Below are 22,706 nucleotides of genomic sequence, written 5' to 3'. Positions count from 1 at the left end.
ATGAAAAGCCTTCAAAGAATTCCTCGCTCCTAGAAACGTGAGATCTTGTTAAGAATTAAAAGTTGTTAATTTTCGGAAGGGAGGTCTTTCTCAGGACTCCATGCCTTATGAGTAAAGTGTCTGTTGATTGAATAAGCGTAAAAGGAACAGTAAATCTCCGTATTTGATTGCACAAGCCAAGGATGCTTCCTCAGATACAATCTAAGTTTCTCTCCCCTGGGCACCTTGCCACAGGGATTGCTGAGGATGCACCTTTCTGCTGACGTGCACATCTGGGAGAGTGACATCCATGTGACCCTCAGTATTTTCATCCTGTGCGCAGCTTGTAGACTGCCTTGGGTGTTGACTTTTCTCTATCTAGCATTTGCAAGAAATTTCCATAGTTTCTAGGTCACTTGGTGAGTTTTTTATAATTTCTATTTTCAATTTTTGTACATATATATAACTGGATGCATGATAGAAAAAAATCTTGAAATCTCACCTCCTTTATAAAGATTTAAAAAATTAAGTTCTTAAACTGACTCCACACGTTCGCAAGACTCCAGCAGTTAATCTCCACCAGGAGTCCTTCCATATACTTGCCTGTGTTCTTCATCCCTAAGAACTATGTGTCCTCATTTGATGAAAAGTGTAGGGCAAATAGATATTTCTATAGCAGGGAAGGATGTTCAGACTCATGAATTATAGGCTCCATTATAGTTGGCTCAGCAAAGACTCCATGTCAGATTTAAAAATATTTTCAGACCATTGCTCCTCCTTGTGAAATGACAGGCAGGGGGACATCAAACTCCAAAAGACGTAAAAATATTTGCTGATGATTGCATGGTAGAAAATGAAAAAAAGCTCTGAGATAGTGAAAGAATAAATGTAAGAAATTTATTATGTATAGGGCGAACAGTCTAAAAACAAAAAAGGATGAAAGAAGCACAAACCCACCTTGTAGATTTGGTAAATGAAAAGACCTGGGTTCAAGTCTCGCTTCTACATCTCCTCATTGCGCAAGATTCGGTAGTTTCCAAAATATCTCCAAGCATTAGGGTCTCATCTATAGCATGCCCATAACATGATCTGCCTCAAAGATTGCTGGCAGGAATTAGATGAGAAAGGGTTTATAGCAGGCCTTACATTACATCTGGAATACATGATAGAATGGACTTAATAAATGTCAGTTACTGTCCCCTCCACCTTTGTCCTTAGAAGTGCAAATGTAAAAGTAGTATCACTCCCCAGCACTTCAGAGGAGCTAAATTTTGAGGCTAGATCTTAACAGTTCTTTATATTTTTCTCCCGGACTCTGAAAAAGTGCAGGGCAAAGCCAGTTCTCTGAGTCTGAAAAGTAAAATAAAATCCCTGTAAGGAAAGCCTGGGTGTGTAACCTGGTGTTGCTGGGTTGCTTTTATCTGGGATCATGATAACCCATTATAAGTGTGCTTCAGCAACCGCGAAAGTGGATAGCAGCAAAATGCAATTCGCTATGAAAGCAGTACAAGACAATGCACCTTTCAAAAATGTTCTGAAATCCTGATCGTGGCGGTGTCACAGAGATTATCAGTAAATTATAAAATAAGTGCATGATAGCAGTGTAGTTTTAAGTGACAGTGGGGGTGTGTGAAAACATAATTGGCGTCTTCTTTCTGAATTTCTTCTTGCCATGTCTTTAGGGAAAGAAGAGACATAATCAAAAGTAGTTTAGGAGCACATCCCAGGAGTTGCTCAGGATAATGTGCCTTTAAAGGGTGAAAATCATGTCACCTTCTCCATTTTAGTCTCCATTACACTCACGAAGGCAAAGATAAGCATGTTTCTATTTAATAGAGTAGCCACAAAATCAATACAGAGAAATTGTTAATACATAGTGCAAATGCCACTTGAAGCAAAGACCCTCAAGGAAAAGAGACTTTCTAAACAAAAAGGAACTTTAGAAACAAGCTTGCCCTACTGTATCACTTTACAAGTGAGGAAAATGAAGCCCAGTGATGCAAAGGACACATGGGGTTCGGTTTCAAAGCCTAGAATGGAAGCCAGACCTTCTGACACCATACGGTTCTCTTACCATCATATGTACTATTGGATCTAAGAATGTGAGTTGAAATCATTTAAGGACAGCTACAATTTCCACTCTAGAATAGGGTCCATAAAAAGTTGAAAAATAAATAAAAGGCAACTTTCACTAATGACAACGTTTTGATTCTCACTGAAACTGTCTGTATTTCATAACCTATAGTTCTGTAAACATTGAAAAGACTGGAAGGTTAGAAGAGAGTTCAGGATGAGTTTTTCACATGGGCGTTAAGTGGAAGTGGTTTAACGTAAAAAAGTTATTTCATTTTTTGATTCGGTCTATAAAATTGGGCAACCATTCCATTCCCCTAAAAGAACTGCATACGAATTCTATAACCTGGAGGTCAGGAAACATGCTTCAAAATCTCTCTTCTTCCTAGCCCAACTCTATTCAAATTTCTCTTCTTGAAACAAAAGCCCTGGCAAAGTCTTGCTCAAGCCTACAAAAGCTTTATGTTAGGTTGTAGGGAAAAAGAAGGCAAAATACTATAAAGAGCAACTCTGACATCAGAGATGAGAGCTCTTCTCTCTGTGCTTTTCCTGGCTGCTCAGTCAAGATCTTGATGCCTGGTGATGAATAGATTGCATGTGTGCAGCAGAAGATAAAAGTGATCTCCATTAGCCTTTTCTCAGCCATAGATGTCTTGGCCGGGACCTTAAATATCTTATTCCAGCCCCGGTTTGCTGAAATACTCCAAAGCAAAATACTCTGTGTCACTCCACCTCAGCGTGGTGAGAGGCTCCCAGGACCGGGGGATGTTCTCATATTTGGTGATGCCTTCCTGTGTCATTAAAGCAATCAGATGGATCCAGCTTGAAAAGACAATAAGGGCTGGACAAAAGCTGAGAGGGCAAACAGATGGGTAATAATCCCCTCTTTTATCATTCATGCCTATGGAGAATTATTCAGCAGAACTGAATTCTCTGATGAACAGAACCCAGGATGGCTTTACGCAGTTAAACTTATGGGATTCTTTCTTTCTATTTGCTTCTGTGCTCTGAGAAAGATGGTAAGATGATATTCTTATTCATAAGAGTAGAGGATGTTTGCAGAAAAAAAGGAATCTGCTAACGTTTGTGGCAATCAATAGTGTGATGCCAGAGAATGGGAGCTCCATTCAGCCAGACCCCTTTATCATGGATCAGGATGTCTATGAGACATCTGTCAACACCATCCATAAGTTCCCAGGGCCTCTGATCTACAATGAACATGACTCAGGAAAAGAGATGGGACACCTGCTATTCTAAATTGACTCTGGATATCAAAATCACCTAGAGGGTCAAGCAGATAATAATCTCCCCATTTCGTAAGTTTTGAAATAGTTCAATAAACTGTGATTCAGAAAGCTTCAGCAACAGACTTGGAAAGAGAAAGCCCTCCATAACCCAGGATTAAGAGGCTGGAAAGTGGGGAGGCGTTTGCTGCAATGGATAGTGCACTGGCTCCTTTCGTATTTTAGGTGCCGTACCAGCACACTTCATCTGAACCGCATGGCTCCGAGAGGGTCCTGCAGGCACTGGGATAACAGTGGGCAGCTAGGGTGAGGCATAAACTCTAGGGCTGCTTACCTCTGCAGGGACCCCAACCAACTGCTACTACAGTCTTGCTAGGGGCAGGTTTTGTGGTCTTGTTTTCCCCAGAAGGGTAGCAAGAAAAGTCTTCTAACCTTAGGATTAGAACCTGACCAGATCTAGGAGAAATTCTTTCAGACTAGATGAACAACACATTTACCTTTGCTTTGGAGCTGCTGTTCAACGGGGGCTTAAAAAAGAATAACTGGATAATATCCTATTTTCTTGCATGCCTGAAAATAATCTACTTCTCATCAAGGAGGATTTGCTACACAAAAAGATAAAAAAAATAAAAAAAGCTACTACTTATTTAGTTATTAAGATGTGTGTGTGTGTATATACCAACAGTATGTATGTGTACATATGCTGTTAGAAGTTGTGACTTTCTTAAGATAGTACAATTAGTAAACTTAGGGGCTCAGGACTCTGATTCCAAACCTCAAGGTCCTTATACAAAACCAAACTACCTTATCTCCGGCACTCAGTTGCAATTGATTCTGCACAGCCTTATCCTCTTGCCTCTCTTTTCATATTTCCTTAAATACATTGTAAGCAGCTTGAGAGCAGGAGCCCCATTCTATATTTCTTTGTCTCCCCTACAAATCCAAATAGGAGTTGAGAGGGCACTTTCTTCAGAGCCACTATCAGATTCTTGTGATGAAGTGTCTTATACATCTTGTGATTATTTGACAGTGCTATGAGACCTCAAGTCTTAATTTCATCTGAAAGACAAGGTGGGAATAGTCGCAATCAGATTATTGAGGGTCTTGCGTGCCATATGTGGCAGAGACAGTTGCTCACTGGATATCTGTGTGTGCTCTTACATTTTTCAGCCTCTCCCCATCAGCTGCTTTTGGGATGTATGACTAGTTCTGAGGGATGGACTGTGAACAGAAATGACACGTGTCACATCTGGGCCATGGCATTTAAGAGTCAATTTTCCTTCTTCATTCTTCTCTTTCCTTCTTTTGGTGGCATGAGATGGTAACATCACACGATAAACACAGCCTGAATTTCTCAGTGATCAAGTGGATGAGAATTCTTTCATCAGACTTTGCTAGAGAAAGAAATACACTTTTGTTTTTCTAACCCACTGAGATTTGGGGGTTTACATATTACTACTGAAAATCCTAACCTTTTCTTATTAATATACCACGACATAAGGTTTAGACTTTATTTTAATGGATTGGAATGTTAGAAGCTTTTGTGCAGGGAAGAAGCAATTGAAAATATCCTAACTTTCAAATTACCTCTTCATAAATCATTTCTTCATATTTTCTTTCCTACTGGTATTTTCCGAGGACATTTATTTTCTACTTATTCATTCAACAATTGATTATTAATCATGTTATTTATCCTCTAGTATGTGACTGGTGTGTGATATTCAGAAATGATGATTTAGTATTTATTAAATATAGAAATAGACTATATTATGTGCTGGGCACTGTTCTGGTGCTTGTCATATATATACTTATTTAATCCTCATAGCAATACTAGAAAGCACTATCATCATCCTCATTTTATGTATTAAGGACACTGGAAGACAGACAGATTAAGCAATTTGCCCAAGGTCACAGAGCTGATAGTGGGGAAAACGGGACTTGAGCCCAGGCAGTCTGGCCTCCGGATTCTGGACTCTCGACCATCAAGCTCTGTTGATGACAGTGTTACAGTCAAATCAATATAGAGAATGGAGTTCTAACAGACCGTGAAGGCCAACTTGGTCTTTATCCCAACAGGCCTTATTGAAGCTGGTACTTCCCTCCTTCTAATTTATCACAAATATGACATGGAGTTTAAGACCAGGAAGTTCTCAGGGAAATGTTTCCATTTCAGGGAATTGATCCCATCTCTACATTCCCTTAATATTTTCTTTGCATTTTCATTAAGCTGCTGCTCGTACCACATCTTTGTTTATTTACTTAGTCATATACAAGTTTTATCCACTGTGGTATGCCTATAGCTCTTATGTCACTACATAACTATGCAGAGCAAATGTTTAACAGATGATGTAAATGGCAGAATGAGTACACTAATTAATATAACCTAAACTATAACCTAAGCCATATCTACTGCTGAAAAATTTAGCATCTTTGTATATTTCTGGTGAAATGGTGGAGTAGACAGTTAGCAGCTAATAAACTCTCTTTCTGCCTTATTATAAATCCTGACTATATGACTCTTTGAACAAGTATTAATACTTCTTATATTGTTTCCAACTCTGGAGTGATTTTTTGCTCTTCTAGTCCTGAGAAAATGATAGTAGAGGACATTTACTGATCCTTTACCATGAACTAGCCAGTTGCTATGGACTAAATGTTTGTATCTTCTCCCAAAACTCATGTGTTGAAGGCCTAATCCCCAAAGTGATACTACTCGGAGGTGGGAAATTAAGTTGTGAGGGTGGAGCCCTTATGAATGGGATTAGTTCCTTTATGACAAGAAACATGAGAGAGACGATCTCTTTCTCTGACACGTGAGGATGTAACAAGAAGCCATTCATCTGCAAAGCAGGAAGAGAGTCATCCCCAAGAACCAAATCAGCCAGCACCTTGATCTTGGACTTCCCAGCCTCCAGATCTGTGAGAAATAAATGTTTGCTGTTTAGGCCACCCAGTCTATGGCATTTATTATAGCAACCTGAACTGACTAAGACAGTAGTCTTATAAGGACTTTATACGTAATAACTTATTTATTCCTCATAATAGATTCATGACTCATATACAATCAATTCTCATTATTCATGGTAGTTGGGTTCCATAACACTGAACTATATAATACTGAACTGCTGTTCCTAGGAGCAAAAAAAGTGTTAGGTTCCTACAAGCTTCTGGTTGCAACATTTTCATTAACTGATCAATACATAATCTTGTTTTATGTTTGTTTCTGTTCAAAGACACTTTATTTAATATGTATTGTTGATTAATTTACATTGAACTCATGGCGAACAGCACTCAGACCAACTCATGCTTGAAGGAAGCTTATTTAATACATACATTTTCTCCGTAAGCCACATCAAAGCCTTCTTGCACTAGGAACACTAGATAGAATTTAGTGCTATGCTTAGGGACAGTTGTAAACAGCAAAATCATCAACAAAGCACAAAAATGTTTAAAAGCATAGCACCAAATAGACCGTGAGAGGAGAACTTGTTTGTAGTATGAGCGCTGAAGCAAGAAGGCAGAACATCGCCTTGTTCAGCCTCAGCTGGGAACATGTGTACCTGGCAACTCAAATTTTTCACCTTTTTGTGTGCATGCAAATGTGCCATGAGTATTCATTTTAGGGTCATAAATAAGTTGTAAAGAGTAGGTGAATTTGTAAATATAGAACCTGTGAATAATAAATGCATGGACTGAATGTCTGTGTTCCCCCAAAATTCATATATTGAAGCTCTACCCCCAGTATAGCTGTATCTGGAGATGGAACCTCTAAGGAAGTAAATTCAGGTTAAATGAGGTCATAAGGATGGGGCCCTGATCTGATAGGATTAGTGTCCTTATAAAAAGAGACACTAGAGAGCTCTCCACTCCAGTGGAAACACACTGAAGAAAGGCCACGTGAAGACACAGCAAGAAGGCAGCCATTTTTAAGTCAAGAGGCGAGCTCTCACCAGAAGCTAAATTAGCTGGAACCTTGATCTTGGACTTCTAGCCTTCTGAATGTGAAAAACTAACTTAAATTTCTGTTTTTTAATCCACTCAATCTATGGTACTTTGTTAAAGCAGCCCAAGTAGACTAAGACAATGAGGATTGACTGCACTATCATACCTCTACTTTAAGGATGAGGAAACTTAGGCACAGAGGTGATATGTAACTAGCATGTGGTTATCATATCTACTCTTCAGTGAACCAGGCTTCAAACCCAAGCAGTCTGACTCCAGATTACGTTTTAAGTGCTGGAACATGATGCTAACCTACCTCCTCTGACAAGACCACATAATTAGGCTGCCTTTCTCTTTTCTTCTAAAACAGCCTGTGGAATCAACAGGTTAAGCTCTGAAACTTGCCTTCCTGACAATACAGATTCTCTTGCATCTCTCAGACTCCCTGATGGCTCAAAGCTTGAAAAAGAGAAGAAACAGACATGACACATTCTTTTAGAGCTGGGAGATGATCCTCCTGCCTTTATAGGACTGAAACATCAATTCTTTCAGCTTCCAGCAGAGAGTCAATCTCGTCTTGAAATTTTCCTCTCCTTAGCCATGTTGTATCCATTAACCAGGGAGAAAGCTTTCCCATTGCACTGTCCATATTACTACATTGTCATAATTGAAACCATTACGTTACATTCTTTCCATATGTCTGAGTGTGGCCAATGTACTTTATTTGGTAATGCTTTGGTTCATTGGTTCTTAATGCACTTTGGGTCATAGACCATTTTGATGATCTGAGGAAAGTTATGGACATGTTCTCCCAGAGAAAAGCACACTCAAAATGACAGAAGCTTTTGAATAAATTTCAGAGGCTCAAGGACCCTCTCCTTTCTGAGAGCCTTTGCTGTATTGATGGGCATCGCATTTACTCAGGAAGGATGGAAGCCTCTAGCTCCACTCTATATGGTGGTAATGACAGCAAATGGACAAGCTAGATCGGAAAGATTGTCATGAACGTGAAGTTGTGTTTCTGGTCACTGTAGAACACTACATCAGGCTTATCTTTATTTAGTATTGCAATATCTTATTTTTATTCTCACAGTCCTTTAGCACTTTTCAAGCACTTCTCCCTCCGAGACAGAGGCAAAGCACAACATGTACTTGTAAAGAAAGAAATGCTCTGCTCCTCTTTAGAGGGGCATTGGTTTCTGAACCTTGGGAAATGGGTGATGTTACCACACAGCCAGGCAGAGTTTCCAATGGCAACAGAAAGCAGAATAGCAGGAAACCAGTTCAACAGCTGACACCAAAATGCTTTTCCATATGTAAAGTTGTCTTAAACCCACAAGAGACACTGAGAACAAACTTTGTTCTTTCTTTTCTTTTTGCTTAATACCAAATGAGTCAGGGAGAAGCGCTGGACGCTTTTAAAAATGCACTTATAATTTTGAATCCAAGCTGTGCGAGTACCCATTGGAGACAACTGTTCTCTCATGGCCTGCTTTGAATAAACAATCACAGCTCTGTGTGATATTACTTCTTAACCAGATTCTAGCATTGAACTGTTGGCTCGCCATGGTTACTTGCATTTTAAACCAGTGTCTCCTTTTCCTTCCCCTTGGCTAAGATTCCTGCTTACTTGGCAGTGGCTCCTTCTCATTTGAACTTTTGCCCTCTTTTAATCTCCACCAAATTTTTGTCTAAAAGAACCTTTCACAGGCACCTTTTGTTACTCTGAGTTTCTTTCTCGTGTGAGAACCAGCTTAGGGAGCTGGTTACTGGAAAACACTCAAGGGCCTGTCTTCCTTCTCTGTGAAGCCAGCAGTGACAGGCTGTTTTGTGTGTGTACTTTTCTTTAAAAAAAAAAAAAAAATTAAGGAAGCACAAGATGCAAGCTGTTTGCTGAAAACAAAATGTTTGCTTTCAAAAGCAAGTGAACACACACATATTTGCATACGTCCGTGTGGCTTCACTCTTGTCGGTTCCAGGGCTGCTCCTCTGTTTCCTCAGCGTATCACACTGTTGAAACTTATTTCAGATCAAAAGCCAAGCCAATGAAGAGTGTTACTTCCTCCTGACTTCTCATACCAGCTGCAATTCAACGAGGACTTTCAGGGCCTCAACGTCTATGGAACCTGTTTCCCTTTCAAAAGAATAACCAGCATGTCAACCCTTCCTCTCATTTTCCTGTTAGACATCTGCTTCCTACTTAAACAGAGCCTACCATTTACTCAGAACCTCATGCTTGATCCTGTGCATTCTCTCGATTCTCTCCCATGCGTGGGTCCACAGACACTCAGTTCAGTTCTGCTCTTCCCTTCTCTCTCTAGTCAGGCCCAACCACTGAGCTCTGTCAGTTCCTTTCCCTGTGTCAAATGTACCATCTGTCTCTTCATTCCTTTTCCTCAGCATCACAACATACAAGTCTGTTCAGAATCACCAGCTCCAACAACAACCTGGTGTCCAACTGCAGCTGGAACATACCTTGCAGCCTGGTTATTCAGTTTTGTAAATTCTCCCATACCCTTTGCTGAATATTCTAGACCTTCTCTCTTTTTCTTTTCACTCTGCCATTCTCAGGGATCTTCTTGATTTATACCTGACTGAGAAGATAGGAGTTTACTGGCTTAAGCTACTACTTTTGCTCACATATATTCTTTATTTTCACCCTGGTAAATACCTGGATGCTGTCATCCAGTCTTGGAGGGGAAGTGAACTTCCTTTTTCCCAAAGCCAATCGCTCTGTCTGTGTGAGCTGTTGATATTGTCCTTCCAAATGCACGGGAACTGTGCCCCGCATTTTCTTCAAAGTCACAGCCATTTTCTCTCTGCCAAGTCCTACTCTTCTGCCTCCAAACATGGTTAAGTTATTAAAAACAGCAACAACGAAAAACTCTTAAACAAGCCTTCTTGTTCTATATGTCCTTCTTACTACCATACAACTTCTTTCCATGCTTATAACTCCACGCTTGGATAGTCTGCATCTGCCACTTTCATTTCTTCATCTCTATTCCTTTGCTCCCTCATCACTCTCCTCTTGACTTCAGCTTCACCACTCTTCTAAGAATTTTCTCTCGAAGGTCATCAATAAACACAAGGATGTTCCCTTCACCTTCAATTGTCTTGTCTTCTCTACTACAAATAGCCTACTTTTAAGATAGAACTCTTATTTTTTGGTTATCACACGATTTGATTTCTCTCTCCTTTTATGCCTTCTGCTTCTTTCCTGGTTCCTCTCCCCAAGGCCCATTCTTTAACTCAGTTATGTTTATTTTTATCAAATGTTTTTTGGACATTGGTTCCACCATAGCTCAAATGTAACAAGATGTAGAGTAGGACTTTTCTTATTATCCGAGGACTTCAGCTCAAGCTTCAATCCCCAAGACAATAGGCCATAGGAAGAATTGATAATCAGCTGGTAGCTGATATGTAGAAACACTTCCAGATCATTGGGAAATAGCCACTTCCTTGAGCTCTATCACTCCACTCCCCTAGCCTCTCTTCTGAAACACTCTTGTTTTCCTAATGATCTAACAAATAAAGGAATAAATCAGGGATCATCAAGCCCCTTCCAGAATACCGTTATAACATTATGATCCAAATCCATTCCAATGGTCTGCCATGGTGGCTATTAAACATATTGAATATCAGTGCTGTCAATAAGTGCCTCTACGCTCTAAAGAGTAGTCAAAGAGATACCCTCAAAGGTTTGCTAAGAAGTGATCAGATTAGAACTTCTTTCCCCTACTCACCTCCCCTATCCATACTATATAAAAAAAAGCCGAGAGTTCCTGGAGAGAGAGATAAGTTGTAGGAGGAGAGAATTATCTCCCTAATAACAAGTGTTGTTACTAGGAGGAATGCATGTGAAGAAAGGGAAGGAGGACACTTGCCACCAGCCAAGTAAGAAGAGCTCAAGACAGCACTTTGCAGAGACTTTGAATGTCTGCAGAAGAAGAGAAGCCAGATTATCCTGTCCAATTGGATACTCTCAAGATGCAGAAATTTTTAGCCTTACTCAGTTCATCAAAATTTGATGAGGGAGGCCTTGGGAACGCTTGACATTTAGAAGGAATTTATGTGTGTCCTCTGAAGTTCGACAGTATACATAAAAATAGATACTGGAGCCTGCTGCCAAACTGGAAAACTCAGAAGATAAATGGCTGGCTGCAGCTGCCTTCCATGGCAAGACAAGGAAGAGAAAGTGGCTTGGGAAGCAGACTACCCCCAGTCTGGCATGAAAACAAGGCACGAATTTCCTTTAAACCAAGTGAGCTTGAGATGTCTTGATGGGATCATACTTTAAAATAGTGCCTGCTGGGGTTGAGGGGATCCTAACAGGATGGATCTCTGGGGACAAAGGCTGAAAGGATGTCATTCTAGGTCAGCTGGAAAGTACATCACCCCTGTCATGAAGCAATGATCTGGAAGAATCTCAGTGAACAATGTTTGGAGATACTGGCTGAAGAACTAAAAAAAAGTTATACATGAAAGAGCCGCATTTAGAAGCTTTCTACAATGGAGAACACACTGGCCATTTGCTATTAGCCAAGAGAGAACAACAAAAAAACAGCAGCCAAATAAAGGCTTGAAAGAGTAAGGTGGAAATCTAAAAGTTGAGATCATGGCCCGTTCCCTACTGCAGGCCAGAGTCATGAAAAGAAAGACACTCAAATCAAGTTACATGTGACACTGAAATTTTGATTTAAACTTGCCTAGGATTTTTTTATTTCCTGAAGGTGAGTAATATGTACCTAAATATTCTTATAATCTAAAATTACTAGGAACCTATTAAATCACCTCAAAAAACTATAGGAAGGAAATGGAGATATGACCAGCCATGTTAGAAGACAGAGATTAAAGCAAAATAAAGATATTTTCTCTCTGTACTCCTGCTCAATGACTAGTTATACATGTTTTCAACCATTTAGATTACTGATGCACTTTTATTATTGAGATATTGTGATTTATAATAGTAAAATTTTTCTTTACTTCATCAATGACTTACATTAATAAAATGGCCACAGTAATATATGTGAGAAATTAAAAATTTGCTCACTCTTTTATGGAACACAATAACATTCTCATTTATAATCTGGGAAGCTATAGTCTCTGGTTATAATAAACAGAAAGCTATTAAGTTAAAAAAATTAACAAATAGAATCACATACATACTTATAAACCTCATGTAAAATTTATTTAATTATTTTAAGTAGTACATTAAACTTAAGATAAACAAATAGGTAAAAGATGAGTATAAGTACCTACTGGGTTTTATGTATTTGATATTTGTTATATCTAACCGTTAACAACAACAACAAAAGAAATATATTTTTGGTCTCTGTCCACTATTCCTGGCATATAGTTCCTAAAATCTCTGGAATTTCCTAACTTATGAGAGCAATAATTATGGTAAAGTTGTGACTTTTGGACTCCAACTCAAGATGGGGGCAGGTTGCCAGGAGAACCAATCATATGATTAGAAGGTTGGAACTTTCACCCCCTGACCTCTGGGGACAAAAGAGGGGCTGGAGCTTGAATCAGTCACCAATGGCCAAGGATTTAATTAATCATGCCTATGTAAGGAAGCCCCCATAAAAACCCAAAACAACTGGAAGAGGAGAGCTTCCAGGCTATTGAACAGAAGGAGATTTGGGGAAAGTGGTGCTCTCAGAGAGCATAAACGCTCCAAGCCCCTTCCCACATATCTTGCCCTATGCATCTCTTCTGTCTGGCTGTTCCTGAGTTATATCCTTTTATAATAAACCTGAAATCTAGTGAGAAAAATGTTTCTCTGAGTTCTATGATCCACTCTAACAAATTAATTGAACTCAAGGAGGGGGTTGTTGGAACTTCTGACCTGTAGCCAATCAATCTGAATTACAGATGCTAACCTGGATTTTCAAGTGCCATCTAAAGGGCAGTCCTGTAGGACTTAGACCTTAACCTGTGGGATCTGACACTATCCCCATGTAGATAGTGTCAGAATTGAGTTGAATTGTGGGATACCCAGCTGGTGTCTGAGAAGTGCTTGGTATGGGGAACCTGCCGCCATTGGAATTGGTGACCACAATTGTAATTATTAACTGACGTTTTGTTCAAGACTCTTAGAGTTGCAAGTGACGGAATCCTGACTCAAATATGCTCAAGAAAAAGAGGAACAGAATGGCTCACATCATGAAAAAGTCTAGAGGTATTTTGGATTCAGGAATAATCTAGGACCTCAAAATAATGTGATCAACACACCAGTTTTATTGCTATTTGAAATCCGTCTGACTCTGCTTGTCTTGATACCATATGCATGTTCTTTCTCAATTGTAGGCATAATAGATCATATCATTCTAGCTTAATAAATCTTGCAAAAAAAAAAAAATGTGAGGCAGCATAGCACTAAATTTCCATTGAGTTCCCTAACTGGCCCTTCTTGGATTATATGTTAACTCCAAAAACTACAGTACCCTAGTTAGTGAAATATGTGTCATATATCCATCCCTGTAGTTGGCAAGGGTGTGTTAGCCTCATGAACCATGTGAAATGACTTACCACAGAAAAGGTACTTTATTAAGAAGTGGGGAATATGGAAAACAACAAAGACAACACATGTTCATTAAAGTAAGCTCATTTACAATCTCTTCCAAGGTATCACTATTTTTCTCTTCAGTTCTATCAGCTTTTTCCATATTTGGGAGCTCTCTTGTTAGATCTATATATTGACTTTTATTATTAAAAACAAGTCCTTCTTCATCTCTTATTATAAAATACCTTTCTTTGTCTCTAGCAACAATTTTCATTTTAAAGTCCATTTTGTCTGATATTAGTATGCCTAAAGAATAGAGTGAGGAAGTAAAAACTACAGAACTTGATGATACAGTAGATTTGGGGAATGTTATCGAACACATTGGTATGATTTCAAAATATGGAGTTTGATTGATAGGGTAAGGTTATTCACCAAGAAGGGGAAAAGGAAAGAAACGACAGATGTGGGATTTAAACAGATGTGGGATTTAAAGAGAATGAGTTTCTTTTGGAACATTATGAGTTTAAAGATCGTTGAGAGAACTAAGAAGTCTTGGGTGGCTACTTTAGAATTGCATTATTAATTAATTGTTTGTTATATGACTCCATTTTGAAATCTATTTGCAATTCTGTCATGTCTAGTACAGAGTTTAGCTCAGCTTAGATGAAATTCTTATAGGTTGAAGGGTTGATTTAAAAAACTTAACATTGTCTTGAGTGTTCAGCCATTCTAAACAAAATTTAGTTTCCTGAATGTACCATGTTTTTTTGTTTGTTTGTTTGAATCATGGGTCTTTGAACATTCTGCTTCCTTCCCTTGGAATGCCCTTCTCTTCTTACCTTATCGTTTGCTTGGCTAAGCCTACCTGTCTTTCAGGATTCAGCTCAGGTATCACCTTGTACAGAAAGCTCTTTCCAGTGACTCAAGATTTTCTGTGTAATTCCTTCCATTTTCCCCAGAGCAGCCCTTGCTGCCTTACATTGGTTAATAGCCTGTTCCCTGAGGGTAGGTACTGCTTCCTGTTTACTATGTTATCACTAGTAGATATTACATGGAAATTCAACAAATTCTTTTTAAATTAATTAACTTTTAAATATATACATTTAGCCATAGGAAGGAACTGCCCGTCTCATTGTCTATTTTACATTCCTACACCAGCATATCCAGGAATTAAATGGATTGACTCTCGCACAAAACTAGAGAACAAGATAGTTTCATATAAAGAGGAGTAGATTATTCCAAAATAGATGTGCAAAGGGAAAGAAAGGAAGAGGTTTTTTTTGGAACGTCCATCACCTAAATTCTTCCCTGAAATCAAAATTATTCCATATGCTTCTGAAAGATGCCAAATAATATGAACTAAGTTGGTTTTGAAATGATTGGCAGATGGGTGATGACATTAGCTGAGTTTGGTACGTCTGGGGTTCATACCTCAATTACACAGCATATTCATCAAATCTGAGATGACATTAATTGTAATATGCACTATTATTTTATGTACCTTCAAAAAATAAAAGTAAAAGCTGCTGATTATGCTATGATACAATGATTAAGGAATATCTATTTAAGATACACTTCAATATCAGAGATATTAAAATGTGAAAAAGATGTATATTTTAAACTCACTTAAATATATTAGATAAGATTCAGAATTATAGAGTGAGGAAGGACATGTATCTATAATCCAGTCTAATCTTCATCAATTTACAAACGACCTAAGAACCCAAAGAATTTAAGTGCACACAGGTAAATAGGAATTGAGCAAGTCAATCAACTTGAGAGATCAGATGGGCTGGTTTGCTCCACTGTTAACATTTCAAAATTCTGTGCACTACTATTAATGCTAAAAAAGAGCCCCAGGGGAAATATATGTCATCATCAAATGACAAATGTCTCCTCCTTATGTTAAAGATAGCTGGGGGCCAGCTCCGCGGCCGAGTGGTTAAGTTCGCGTGTTCGGCTGCAGCGGCCCAGGGTTCGGATCCTGGGCGCGGACATGGCACTGCTCGTCAGGCCACGTTGAGGCGGCGTCCCGCATCCCACAACTAGAAGGACCTGCAACTAAGATATACAACTATGTACTGGGGGGTTTGGGGAGATAAAGCAGAAAAAAAAAAAAAAAAAAAGATTGGCAACAGTTGTTAGCTCAGGTACCAACCTTGAAAAAAAAAAAAAGATAGTTAATTTATCTCAACAAATATGTCACTTTAGATTTCCTATACTCAAATACCTGAATTCTAGCGTCTATCACCAGTGAACCCAGGATTTGCTTAAAAAGAGAAACCTGGATGCAGTATTTGGCAGCCAAGAAAATACCTAGTGAGATGTATGTATATCTAACACATATTGGATTTTTTTCCTTTGCTGTCTGAAAAGATTTCATTTAATCAACGACCATTTTCCTGATGTTGGGATACACAATATTTCACATGAAGAACAAATCAAATTTGCCATAATTATGGGACATTTTTAATTCACTATTTTCGATGGCAACTTTAACCTTGGTTTTCTTCAGCAAATTTTAACCTCCTTGCCACACAGTGCTGTAAGGTTTGTTTTAAAAAGCTGCTTATCCCCTTTCTCTTCCCTTTTTTCCCCTTCCCTTAACACCACGATTGAAAAACTCCCCCTCAACTCCACCCCCTCTCAAACTCCCCCATCCACCTGGAGTCTCAGGACCCTCCTTTCATTACCTTGCTGATAACAAAAGCATCTTCATTTTCTCTGGAAATCATGCAGAAGAAACATTTTAAGCTCAACTAAATAATTATCCACCTACTTTCTATTTCTTCCCAAGGGAAAAAAAAATCCTGATTGACTGAAAAATCACTGGGTTGTTGTCACCAGAATCCTTAATGTGAAACCTTCCTTATAGTTTTCCTCCTTCAGCTTTCTGTTTTTGATGTGGGAAGTGGCAAAATTAAGGGAATTTGTGGGTTGTCTTAGAAAATGCCACTGGTAAATGAAGGCACATTTAATTGAACGAGTCATCATGAATGCATTCAGTATACGACTGACAGGTCAAAGGGAGCAGGAGGAGTGTGTGGTTGTCTTTCGGCTTGCCACTGACTCTTATGGCAGGCCTTCGAGGTGCCTGGAGGGACGTGCTCACAGTGCGGGCAACGGTTGGGAGGATGGCCAGGGTTGCCAGCTAAATGACTCACCCAAGCAAGCAAAGACAAAGCCTCTCTTGGCAGACCCAAATTCCAGTTGCTTCATCATCTTCATTTTGCAGAAAACGCTCTGCTTAGAAAAAGGGAGAGGAAATCGTGATTTTATTGAAGAAAGTCTCTGACAAAACCTCGATTGTCAATTAATGCTTGCTGCTTGAAAATATTTACATACATACACACACACACACACACACACACACATATATATATATGAAGCCAGTTTTTTAATTGGTAAAAAGCCCTTTCTGAAGTGAGAGTTGGCCCTTGAGCAAAGACTGTGAGTTAGCAAAGTTTGATTTGCTGTCTCTTCATTTCTATTAATGGCAACTTTCTTCTCCCTGACACCTCCCAAAGTGTCTCATTCCTGTTGTCTCTGAGAGCTTTAAATTCCTCCCTGTTAAGGTGCTAACTAATAACCAAGTATTTGAAAAGTACTGCCATGTCTGAGGCTTTTTAGTGGTAGTGAAAAGGTCTTCAAAGGCTGAGAGGAATTCAGTGAACTGTGGACTTCATCACTGAGAATTTGACAACAATCTTCTTATTTCTTGGCCTTCTCAGCAGCTTGGTGACAAAGAGGGGTCTATTTTATATACGATTTTCTGCTGCCGAAAGACATTATCTCTAGATATTTTCAAAAATTTGGGAGGTGGAATAGATCTTAGCAGTCATCTTAAACCATCTCCACACTTTATAGATTTGGAAACTGAGGCCCAGAGAGGCAACAGAGTTATTGCCAGAGGTAATCTCCCTCGCCCCATCAGATTTCCAGGATAGTGGTTTTCAGAAATCCTGCCTTGGCAAAAGTAACACTGCTTAAAGATCCTGAATTTTTGGCACTCGGCAAGTTAAATAATTTAGCATATATCATTTGGGAAGGCTGAATGAATATGTCTAACTTGTGGACCCCCATGTTTGATGGCATATCTAAACTCAACCAATTTATTTCTCTTTATCAACAGGTCAATGGTTGCTTAAAGGAAGTCTTTCGACTTAATTCTATGGAGCTACAAAGCCCTGGATAAAATGGTATTGAGCAACCATCTAGTGGAAAGACACTGTATGCTCCAACCCCCTAGATGAGAAGGCCTTTATAAAACCTTTTTGGCTATTTGCTTCTAGCACTATGCCTGACTAGGTGCTCTGAGGGCCTCCTGCTACTGTAGCTTACATAGGACACAGTTTTCAAAACATTGTTGTTTGCATTTGAGTTGGTGGGGATTCTCAGATCCCTTCCCCTAACCCCTGCCATGTGAATTAGAGAACTGGAGATAGTAATCATGGGTCTGGAGGAACAGGGATGACCTAAGGAAGGATCAGGATAGTAGCACTGCTGTTGAGCACTGTTTTAGGCAAATATCAAAGTAGGGAATGTGAGAAAAGGATTCCTGAGCCGGCTCAAGGTGTTCTCAAGGTGAACAGAAGTTTCCATCTATAGGCACCTGAAGCCGCAGGCAGAAAACACACCCACTCTGAAAGAAAGCCTTCTCAATTTTGGACCTGCAGGATTCTCACCAAATAGATCAAGGAATGTACTCATAATCAAAGATCACCAGCAAACAAGAAGGCATGATATATTAGTTATCTATTGCTGTGTAACAAATTACCCTAAAACTTAGTAGCTTAAAATGACAATAAATATTTATTATCTCTCGCTGTGTCTGAGGGTCAAGAACTTGAGGACCTGGAGTTTAGGTCCCACCTCGGGGTCTCTCATAAGGTTGCAGTCATCTGAAGGCTTGACTGTGGTGTGGCTGGAGTATCCACTTCCAAAGTCACTCACTTACTTGGCTAGCATGTCTGGTGTTGGTTGTTGGATGGAGACCTCAGTTCCTCTCCATGTGGGCCTCTCCTCAGGCCAGCTGTGTTCTCAAAAAACGGCAGCTGGCTTCCCTTGGAGTGAAAAAAATCCAGGAGAGAACAAGTTAGACAGAAGCTGTTCTATTTACGGGCTAACCTTGGATGAAAACATGGGTAAATTTCTTCATAATCTTGGGGCAAAAAAGGCTATCCATGAAAGAAAAAAATAATACATTTTATTATATTAAAATTTAGAAACTCTGTTCATCAAAGGCATCATAAAGAGAATGAAAAAAAAAAAACGGCAAGCTAGGAGAGATATTTAAGACTCACTTAATCAACAAAGGATTAGTACCCAGACTACATGAATAATTTCTACAAATCAATAAGACAGACAACCCAACAGAAAACTGGACAAAAGTCAAAACACATGCATTTAACAGAAGAAACAAGTGTGGCCAACTGTTCTCAATCTAGTTAATAATCAAGTAAATACAAATTACCACCACAATAAGATACAATTTTACACCTATTCAGTTGTCTCAAACTAAAAGATCTGACAGTACCAAGTGTTGGAGAGGAAGTGAATCAACAAGAAAGCCAGGGGACACTACATTGTTACAATTACTTTGGAAAACAATTTGACACTCTATTGTAAAGGTGACTATTCATACACCTGATCTCTACCCAACAGTTGTATTTGTAGGTCAGTGATTTTGACACCTAGAGAATACTTGGCAATGTCTGGGGACCTTTTTGGTTGTCACAACTAGGGGGCACTACTGGCATCTAGTGGGTAGAGACCAGAGATGCTGCTAAACATCCTGCAGTACACAGGACAGCTCCACCACAATTACTGGCCCGAAATGGCAATAGTGCTGAGGTCAAGAAACCCTGTTTTAAGTACGTATACAAGAGAAACTCTTGCACATATGTGCACCAAGAGACATAGAAGAATATATTCATAGAAACAACAATAAACTGAAAGTAATACTTCCCCTTTGACAAGAGAATAGATAAATCAGTTGTGACATAACTATTCAGTGAAATCCACACGGTTGAACTACAGCTACAGGGAACAACATGAATGAATTTCAGTGATGTGATGCAAAGTGAAAAAGAATGAGTCTCATAAGAAGATATCCACTGTGATATATTTAAAGTAATGCTCAAAAACTGAAAAATCTGTTGTTTAGTTATACCTCCAAACATGTGATGAAACTATAAAAATAGGCTAGGCAATGATAACACAAAATTCGAGGTACTGGTTACCTCTTGTGCAAGACAAGATTTTGGAAGCTGGGAAAAAAAGAAACAGAGGGAAGTTTGGGGACAATGTTCAAACACGGATTGGATAATGGGTTCACAGTTGTTCATCACATTATCTCACTTTATAACTTAACATATACATATACATACAAACATACATACTTATATGTCACATATATTTTTTTGTACCAAAAATTGCATTAAAATATATACAAAGTGAAAAAATAATTCTGGGCGGCCATTGTTGAATGGGTTGCACAATATGACCACAAAAGTAACTTCTTGGAATTAGGGCAACCAACTTACTTTCGTCCTTTTGGAGAAGAGATGCTGCTATTTTTGCGTAAGGATCAGCCTCAAAATGGAGTGTAATTTGTCCAATGTTTTCCTTCCTGGCAGCCCACTAGAATAGCAAGCCCCACACAAATACGACTGGCCTGAGCACCCCTTACCTTTGAGCTCCGTTGGCTGTAAACACAGGGCAAACAAAAGATAACACAGAAATTGTAAAGACCTTTTTTTAAATCTCTTTCTGTGTACTATAGTCATACACTGGTAGAGGCCTAATATCAAGCAATGACTGAGAAGTGGAGGGTCTGTGGCTTTCCTTGTCCCTGAGGGAAAACCTTGATTCCTCTTAAAAATCAAATTTTGAAAATAATGTGCCTTTTAAAGACCCTAGGTTGGCAATTTAAGTTAGCCCAAGTGATTCGAAGGGCCATGACCCCCTACCAGTTTCAAGCAAAATTGTAAAGATTTCCTTCCTTTCCTCCTTTATGTTTCTTTCATTTTATTCTAACCAGGCTTTCCAAGGGCCAACCTGCCCCCCTTGTTTCGATTCTCAACTGACTTTCAAATAATCTCTGCTAGAGTGTTAATTGAAAAGTAAGGTATTAACTGATTATAGCTTAGTGTGATCCCTCCTGGGTGATTTTTATTTTCGTAGGGGACTCATAAAGGTTGGTGTGGGTAGCAGGGAGTGAAGGCTAACGGATGACCTTCAGGAGGCTATAGCTAACTCCAACACCTGAAGAAGCAAATAAAGAATATTTGTTATGCAGCCTCTGAAACGCTGGCAAAACCTTGCTTCAGGCCCTGTTTAAACATCCAGGCTCTGTCTACTACTTTTGGAACTGAGCTGCAATAAAACCTCTTACTTTCCTGACCCAAGAGGAAATATTTTCTAAATTATAGTGTAGAGAATTATTTGGTCAACATTTAGACCTGAAATACCCTGAAGAGTGAGAAAGTTAGGGGAAAAATAGATCTGGAGAAAGTACAGAGGCCAAAACCAATCAATAAAATGCTTAATAATGTAAAGAGAAGAAACTTTGCAAGTGTCCAAGCATAAATGTCAAGAGTATTTCAACAAAACCCAAAAGGCTTGAAGTTGAAACGTGTGAAATAAAGCCTAAAGGAATAGAGAAGATTCCCAAGTAGAATATAAGAGTGTGGGATGCATAATCTTCATTTACAAAATGATTGTTCTACCACCCTCCTGTTTCACAGTACTTGGTATTAGTAACTGCTTCATCTCATAAGAAGCAGTAGCAGCCCTGAATCAAATACAAATGTACAGTCCTGGTTCTTAAACTTTATTGTGCATAATTACCTAACAGTGTTTATGTAAAACAAACGCCAGCTAAGGAGATTCTAATTCAGCAGTTCTGCATCGTGGCCCAGGAGTCTGCATTTTGGAACACTCCAGGTGTAACACATGCAGCGCCACAGCGAAACAGGCCTAAGGATGCTGAACCTAGAGTTTGTATCCAACGCTTGTTGGGCCCTGCCTTACATCTCTCAAACCACCTTTTACTCCAGCATTTCTGCAGAAACCAGTTTTGCTCAAGGAAAACCTGAGAGCCCCTCTCCTTGACTGTACCACACATCTCTGGGTTTTGATCCCAGGTCTCTGATGCTGCAGCCTAGAGCGCCTATGGGAACTACTTTCTGCTTGTACAGGCACGAAACCAGAAATGTGAGGGAGGTTAATACTCCAAAGGGGATTCTTAGACCAAAGGAGGCAAGAGTCAGTAAGCTAATGTTCCCATTTTCCCATTCCTCAAGTGGGCAGTTTTCTGAGGCTCATTCTGTAGGATTCCCCAGAGAGTCCAGCAGGAACGAATCCCAGTGGCCCACAGGGATAACCAGCTCCATAATACACTACAGTATTGGCTTTCCCTTTCTTCTCTTTTCTTCTTTTCCCAGTACCCCCATCATATTCCCTGGGATCTTACCCCAAAGTAAACTACTACGTGTGAGTCCTTGTTGTACACTCTGCTTTCTGGGGAAAGCCCAGGCTGAGGACGGGCTCTAGGAGGACAGCCTGAGGATTGGGGCTGGAAGCTGAGAAGGAGAGGATGAGGGGAGAGCATGAAGCAGTAGGGCCCTGGGTATATTCTTCCAATGCTGCTCCATTCAGAGTGGCCCCACGTTGGTCTGTTTGCATATTATACTTCTTTCTTTTCTATCCCTTAAAGACAAAGTCCTGGAGCTAAAAACAATCGAAAATAACCAGTCTAATAGAAAAAACTCAAATTTGGGAGCCAAGGACCTGAATTTCACTACTAATACAACCTGGAATGAAGTATGTAACATCCCAAACATTGGTTTTCTTGTCTACATCACCAAGTTGTTGAGAGAATAGCACATGATTTTCTTAGCTGATAATATCATGTAAAATTGACAGCAGTGAGCCCTGTGGCCGGACTCAATTCCTCT

The 22,706-nt window shown here is 39.4% G+C and overlaps 1 long non-coding RNA gene across 4 annotated transcripts in view; it reads right to left on the bottom strand.

The window, feature by feature from the left end:
- The window catches only part of LOC139077270 (uncharacterized), a 271,627-nt gene that overhangs the window by 187,028 nt on the left and 61,893 nt on the right, over positions 1–22,706 (bottom strand). For all 4 annotated transcript variants that reach the window (XR_011529630.1, XR_011529632.1, XR_011529631.1 and 1 more), the window contains exons 2-3: positions 18,704–18,809; positions 16,911–16,989 (exon numbers count right to left, since the gene is read on the bottom strand). This is a non-coding gene — a long non-coding RNA (uncharacterized lncRNA). The remainder of the gene's footprint in view (positions 1–16,910; positions 16,990–18,703; positions 18,810–22,706) is intronic.

This window comes from Equus przewalskii, chromosome 19, assembly GCF_037783145.1.
Source record: "Equus przewalskii isolate Varuska chromosome 19, EquPr2, whole genome shotgun sequence".
In the NCBI taxonomy this organism is placed as follows: domain Eukaryota; kingdom Metazoa; phylum Chordata; class Mammalia; order Perissodactyla; family Equidae; genus Equus; species Equus przewalskii.
Note: the sequence above shows the minus strand (reverse complement) of the source record. Positions and strands in the feature narration are given on the sequence as shown.